The sequence below is a fragment of the Alexandromys fortis genome, unplaced genomic scaffold (genome assembly GCF_014885135.2).
Source record: "Alexandromys fortis isolate MF-2015 unplaced genomic scaffold, M_Fortis_MF-2015_v1.1 scaffold_81, whole genome shotgun sequence".
NCBI classification, from domain to species: Eukaryota; Metazoa; Chordata; class Mammalia; order Rodentia; family Cricetidae; genus Alexandromys; species Alexandromys fortis.
Window position 1 is genome coordinate 8,502,811 of NW_026067960.1, and position 7,368 is coordinate 8,510,178.

The following is a 7,368-nucleotide window of genomic DNA, read 5'->3' on the forward strand; positions in this document are numbered from 1 at the left end:
GGCCACTTTCTGTCCCTTATCGGCCCTGGCTATAGGGCTGGTGTAAGAACAATGCAGGGAGGTGCCTCTCAGGAGTCCAGAGCTGGGTCAGAAGACCTTGTAAATGTTATCCCTAAGCTTTGTGACTGATTCTTAGTGTGCTGCTGCTTTCAAATCATCTGCCTTGCCTGAGAACTCCTACCATCCCCAGACAGGTGCAGGATCCGCTAGCTTAGTCAGTACCTTGGACAACTCCCTGGGCAGCACCCATCTAGCCAAAGCCTCTACTCCAGCCAGGACAGGAGTCGGGGTCAGTCAGCACCCTCAGGAGTGGCTGAGACTGCCCCTTCCTCAACTTTCACTGCCTTGGCCCCTTCTCCTGGAACTGTGGGGCCTCTGGCATTTAGATTCAATGATCAGCCACCAGCCCACTTTAAAGTCTCCTTTTCCAAGTCTGGTGGAAGCCAGTGTTCTCAGGGAGGCCTAGCCCCTCAATATGGGACAGATGGTTTCTCAGAAAGCCAAGATCCTTGGTACCTACATTGTCATAAGCATGTGCTCCTGATAAGATCTCCTTTTCCTCATCCTCATCCTCCCTTATGCAGGCTCTGTCTTTGTGCCTCCTAAATTCACTAGAAAGCACAGGAGGCAGGCTTCGCTGTCTCCACTGTGGGTCAGAATAGCTGGTGGTAAGGTAGAAACATCCCCAGCCTGCCTGACATCATGGCAGGGGACAGTCAGCAGGATGCTAACCTACCTTGGGGAACAGATACATCCTTCCAAAAGGCTGAGGGGAATCCTGGAGACCAATGTCCAGTTCCTGTAGCTTGGACCTTTGAGTAGTAGCGGGCAGTGAGGAGAGAGTAAAAACATAAGAGTCCCAGGGACAGAAAGGGCAGGGGGGAGCAGAGGAGACAAAGGGGTCAGGGAATACATATGGGGTAGAGAGGGGGCTAGAGGAAGGCTTAAGAGTCTGGAAAGAGTCCTTGCAGGCCAGGTTTACATGGGTCTCCTGAAATAAGGAGGAAGATGTCCTTTCACTCACAAGCTGTGTGCAGAAAACTGACCTCTATAAGACAAGACTTCCAGGGGAAGCCCAAGATACTGTGAGACCCCATAGTGGCAGAGAGGGGCTACATCGACTCCAAGGTAATACTTCCTGTTCCAGCCTCATGAGACTCACAGTCCCCAGAGAGAGCCTCCCATCTGTGAATGTCTGGAGCCCATAGCCATTTGCCCATGGAGAGGGCTGGGGTCTGACAGGGAGATCAGGAAGCCATCAGGAGAAACAGAAGGCTGCTGCCCTCCCCACCATAGACCTAAGTAGATCAAGCAGACTCTAGCAGGGAACTCAGGGACAATGTGCACCAAATGTGTGGCAGAGGTCTGGCACACTCATGGCACGTGGCACCTCCTTCCCATGCTCTAAGTTCTGCACCCTGCAGTAACCACGACACTCCCTCTTCAGAGCCAGCGGCACGCACTTCTAGAGAAGGGTGACCAGTGCCTGCCACCTGCAGAAGGCAAAGTCCTACTGTTTCTACCTTCAGAGCCTCCAGACTCCCCTGGCTGCAGTGCCTGGCACTAAGGCTGCCCTGGTACAAGGTGAGTCTCCAGGGCTCGAGAGCAGTGGCCTGAAGGCAGAGATGGGACTACTAAGAGTCCCCGTATTCCGACCTGAAGAGCACAAAACCCTTTTGCAAATAGGCCTGCTCACCATGTGGGGTCACATTATGTTCCCGTGGTTAGAGAGAGCTGATTCCAAGCACAGAAAGGACGGGTGGATTGGCTCCTTTCTAGGCCTCAGAGGACCTAAGCAGATACTCAAAAAGAGCAAAGGGAAGAAGGACCCCTGGGCTTCCGGCAAGGACCCGGCCAGGCCTCATCCACTCTCTTGCAGTATCTCTCTCTCAGGGACTGCAGAGCTCACCCCTCTCTGGGCTATTCCCTGTAAACTCGCTCCTACCCTTCCGAAGTGTTATAAGGCGTACTAAATTATATCTCTCAGTCTATAAAGATCTGCCCAACTCACCATCCTCCCTCTATCAGGATGGGTCCCATAAAGCTTCAGAGTTGCCAGACAGTGGTGATGCACGTCTTTAATCCCAGCACTCAGGAGGCAGAGGCAGGCGGATCTCTGTGAGTTTGAGGCCAGCCTGTCTACAGAGCAAGTTCCAGGACCATCTGAATTCAAAGCCACAGAGAAACGCTGTCTCGAACCATCCCTCCAAAAGCTCCAGAGTCAGGGTCTGCTTTCAGCATACCCTATGAATTGAGCGGCTGCACAATTGTCAGACGTCCACCTACCTATTCTTCTCAGGACAATCCCTCCACCTCCCAGAGGACTCTCATCAGGAACAGCATCCTCTGTGTGCCCTCCCCTGTCCAGCCTGAGGAGCCTCCAATAGCAAGGCCAAGTACCCTGAGGAAGTCCAGGCTCAGTCTCCACTCCTCTATACCTATTTCAGAAAAACCAAGGCCAACTCCAGTAGAGCCTTCCAGGAAACAAAACAAAACATACACAAAAACAAACCCAGTAGATTTTCAAAAGCCACCAATCAGAATATGAGATACTACAGCTGATGGAAGCCTTTGTGTAGAGGTGGAGAGACCCTCCAGGGACACAGATGCAAGCTGTTCCCAAACCACTGGGTCCATGACCCATAGACACCCGCCTCCTGCTCTGTTGACCTCACATCTCTTCCACCCACTTTTTATTTAAGTACCTGTGTTTAAAGAGAGTTTATTTCTGCACTTAGTGAACTACCACTACCGCTTTGCCCTAAATGAACAATACCTTAAAATGAACACAATTATGAACAAAAAGGCCAATTTGCTTTACCTCTACCCACATTCCAGCCTGATCATAGGATGTCAAAGTGTGTCTGTGAGTGTCAGAATGATGAAAGCCTTTCTCTGCACACACCTGCCCAGGGTAGTCTTTATGCAACTCTGCCTAGACTAGGCAAGACTGTCCTTTCCAGACTCCCTCCATAAGAGGACTGATCCCAGACTGGTTCCACCACCTTCCTTGCAGTCAAGGATTATAACAGGCGGCCCATACCTCTGTACTACCGACCAGGGCCCTTGAACCCTCTCCTCATAACTGGAGTAAGCAGGGCCAAGGCATTTGTTCTCTTCACAGCCAATCCTGCTACCTAGGGTTCTCCTTTCCATTCCCTTCTCTCTCATTCCAAAGGCCTAGCCCAAAGAAACACAGGGAGCTGTGGCAATCCAGCATGGGCAACCTGAGGTAGGTGGTTCACAGGGTTGTCATACCCAAAGAGAGGGACGACAGAAGGACTACTGCCATCCTGGCAGACAGCTATCCCTGGACCTTCCCGGAGACCTCTGCAGAGAGGACAGCAGCACAGCAGAGCCAGCTGAGCCTGTGCAGGTACATAGTGACCCACGGGGACAGGCCTCTTTTGGGAGGGGAGCAGGCTGTCTGGGAGGGAGAACACGGCTGGATGTGTCACAGAATCATGAGCAGGAGCAAGCCCTTTCAAGGCACACCTTGACAAGACAGCCATGTAGCCCAAGCAAGGGCTTCTTACTGCTGTCTCCCCACTACCCCCCGAGCCAGACACTGCTCAGAAACCTCAATCTGAGACTCCAGGTCAAGCCAGATTAGTATAGCAGGTATCATGTAATGGGATGCCTTCTGGTGGGGCTCTGGGCTCTGGGGCCTCAGAGAACCTAAGGGGAAGGGGAGGAGAACCAAGGGCCCAGCACCGTGCAGAACAGGAGCTCTACCGCTTGGGAGGGTGTTTTTCTGGGGAGGCTGCACAGGGGGAGCACCTGAAAGTCAGACACTCCCTGCTCTCTATCCACAGGTCAGGCTATAAACTGTGCAGGCAGCAGGGACAGCGTGGAGCACCCTGCCTGGTGCATATTCAGCAAGGGGGAAGGAGGTAAAGGACCCTGGGCCTAGGATGTCTTCAGTCTATCTTTCCTCTGCCTGACTTTAAAATGAGCAGTCAGGTGGGGGTAGGGTCCGTCCCATTGGAGAAGACTTCTTGGACCCCAGGAATCCTTGCTTTTGCTCTTCGGTGACCTGTTCTGGCTGTTCTGAGGTCTAAGTTCTAAAAGAAGGAGTCTTTAATGGCGTAACCCTGCCAGGAATTTTCCATGCCCTGAAGTGGGCCCATGAAGCTCACGTAGCTTATGAGAACTCTGTAGACCTTGGAGGAGACCAGAAAGCTTCCTCCCCAAGTTCCTGCTCTGATACTTGGCCCACTCTTCTGGTTCGTAATGGGGAAGTGCTGGGTCCTAGCTTCCAGGTGATTTTCTGGACATCAAGGTTTCTAGGTGGAAGGAAGATGGCTCGCTAGATAAGGACTTGCTGCCAAGCCTGAGTCTGATGCTACATAATAGAAGAGAATGGACTCCTACAAGTTCCACTGTGATCTTACTCCCCCAATACATGCACACAATAAATAATAAATAAATAAATAAATGCAATTTTTACTAAACAATCAATAGACCCCTAGAGTAGAGCCAGCCTCACAGAACATTCTGCCTGGGGGGCGGGGGGTGGTCTCAGACTTGCCCTAGAGATAAAAATAAATTTCTTCATAAGAGCCAAGACCCAGAAAAGGACAGAGTCGAAGGGGGCAGATTTTGCCATCTCTGCCTTGATGGGTGGCTAGGGAGTCACCTGGAAACAGGATTCACAGGAGCATCAGAGCGTAGCCAAGGATATTCCACACCAAAAGACTGGACCCCGAGGAACAAAAGGCCTGTTCCCGCCACCGCCACAGGCCAGAAGATCAGCCTGGATCCCTCATTCTTTGTCCTGCCCTGGTCAGCCGTGTTCATACTCCTCCTCCCCATCTCCATCCCAGCCTGCTGTTACCTGTCTTTTCCAAGTCTAAGTAGTACTGAAGGCCTTGGTGGAGTTTCTGAGGGACCCTGGACCAAGCAGAGGTTCACTTCCAGGGGTTTTCTTTGAGCTCTGTCCACGGTGCTCTCTAAGGCCAAGGAGGAGGAGGAGGAAGCCGGGCAGAGGAGGGAGAAAAAGGGGCTTTGGCCTCATTTCCATGTGGAGGGCCCAGCCCCATTGTGCACCAGGCCTCACTCACAATTGAAGTCTTTGTGGTGGCTGGCTCCGCCCTCAGTACTCAGTCATGGTGGGGGTCCCGCCCCCACCTTTACAAAGGGCCAGAAGAAGCAAGGGCAGAAGATCTTTCCTTCCCCCATTGACCCCACCCAGTCCATAGCCTAGGGGCAGGCAGGGTAGGAATCTCCAGGTGGTAAGCAGAACCTCTGAGTGTTGTCTGGGAACCACTCACGTTTATACTCTCACCATGGGATAAAGCAGGCACCTAGGGGCAGGGGGTACCTTCAGGCCCTCTCCCCTCGGGCACCAAGTGTACATCCTGCCTTGAGAACTTCAGTCTCAACCCCAGCTGCACCAGGAGACCAGATACCCTCAGAGAGAGAAATTTAAGGATCCCTGTACTGGATATGAAGGGGCCGAGGTCTGTGACAATCCTGGGTGAAGGCTTTCAAGTTACCTTGACCATCCAGCTAGATGTGAGAAGCTATGAACCGTTTAAAGACTGCAAAAGGGCCTGGAAAGCTGATCCCTTCTTCCCTCTGCTGGCCACATCTGTACTGAGGGCCCTACATCTGTCCTACCACTCCCTCCCCAGGCCATGCCTGCCAAGCGGGCTATGGGTGCTGTGGCAGCCTGAAGGCCTTCTTTCCCCACTTTCCTTCCCCCCCACCCCCGAAGCCAGGGTGGGATCAAGGGTCAAGAGACTGTGGGCCAGCTGTCCCCAGATGTGGATCAAGGCCCCTCCCCTTTCTGGAGGAATGACAAGCCTTCTGCGGAGGAGGGGGGCGGTGGTGTGACGAAGAAGAAAGGGCGGAAAGGGAGGGGGCTCTCCCCGGGTTTCTGTTGATCTGTTTAATCCCACGCTATTGCAGGCTTTCGCAGATGGAGGGCAGAGGGAAGGGGGGGGGGTCTAGCCTGAATCCTTCCCTTCCTTCTACCGCCCCCACCCCGCCTTAGCCACCTGACCCGTCTCAAAGTTGCCGGGCTGCGGTGCGCATGGCCTTTGTGCGCGCGGAGCAGCGGCCTGGAACCTGGAGCCTGAGCCAATTGGACTATGTCGCCCCACCTTCGTGTCCCATCCTCTTCCCCACGTACCCAGGAGCTAGCAAATAAATAAATCCACAAACACAAATTCGCAGTGTGCTGGGGAGAGGCGGCTGCGCCGGAAAGAAGGACCGTGGAGAGGTGAGGCTGGGCCACACGGAGTCCAGGGGAGAAGAGACCTGAGCCAAGGCCCAGCATCAGTAAGTTGACTCTTACAGAACCTCTGAAGGTTCCAGGGTCACCAAAAAGGTCCCTACCGGGAGGACTCAAAAAACAGGCAGCGGAATGCTTGGGGTGGGCTCCCTTCTCTCAGCGCACAGACAGCTCCACCCCCACGCCCAGGACAGCCCTTCCCCCAGCCCACCAGGCCAGGCGGCAGGACGCAGGAAATTGGAAAAAGAGAACCAGGGATCCTAACCAGTGCTCCGGACTGAACGCGTGCACTGCAAGCAAAGGCGCAGGCCTGATTCGGTGGAGATGCGAAAAAATAAACTTGATCTGACACCCCTGGAAGGGGTGAAGCCCCAGACTCTCCAAGCACCACGCTCTGGTCTGGTGTAAATATCTCCCACAAATAGTAAGGGGAGGCCAAAGGGAGGTCTTTGGCCTGGGAAGGGAACTGGTGTTTTAGGAGTCACGGTGCGGAGTCGGCCCGGTAGCAAGCGCGCTCCTAAACCTGAGGCTCTTGGGAATGCCACGTCCATTCCCCGCGCGCCCTCCAAATAGAAACAAGCTCTGGGCAGGTTATAAGCAGAGATGTCTTAGACCATGGCAAAAATAAATAAATAAATAAATAAATAAATAAATAAATAAATAAATAAATAAATAAATAAATAAATAAATAAAACCGGAGGGTGGGGCCGAGGAAAGGTAAAGGGTCTGCTGTCCTGGGATTGCCTGCCAGGGTGGGAGAGGACCGAGGTTCCGCGGATAGGATGCGGTTCCTTCAGGCTATGCCGTCAACACCATGGACAGCAGATCCTGTAGCTTTGGAGTCCTGGACCGCATTGTGGAGTTTTGGACCGTCCTGGGGACCTGCCCAGTACCCTATAGGGCTAGAGACCGCTGGCCAAGCAGAGAGAAGCTGGAGCTAACGAAAAGAAGCAGCCTCTGTTCGGAGTCTAGATCCTTCACTATCGAGTCCCCAATCAGTGTCCCTGGGGCTGTCTGTGCTGGCAGGTCGTGGGTAGTTTCCTTGATTTGGGGTTGGTCATAAGCAAAGGTGGGCTTACGCAGGCTGTGTAAGTGGGGATTCTCCAGCGTCAGTTGCGACGGACACCTGC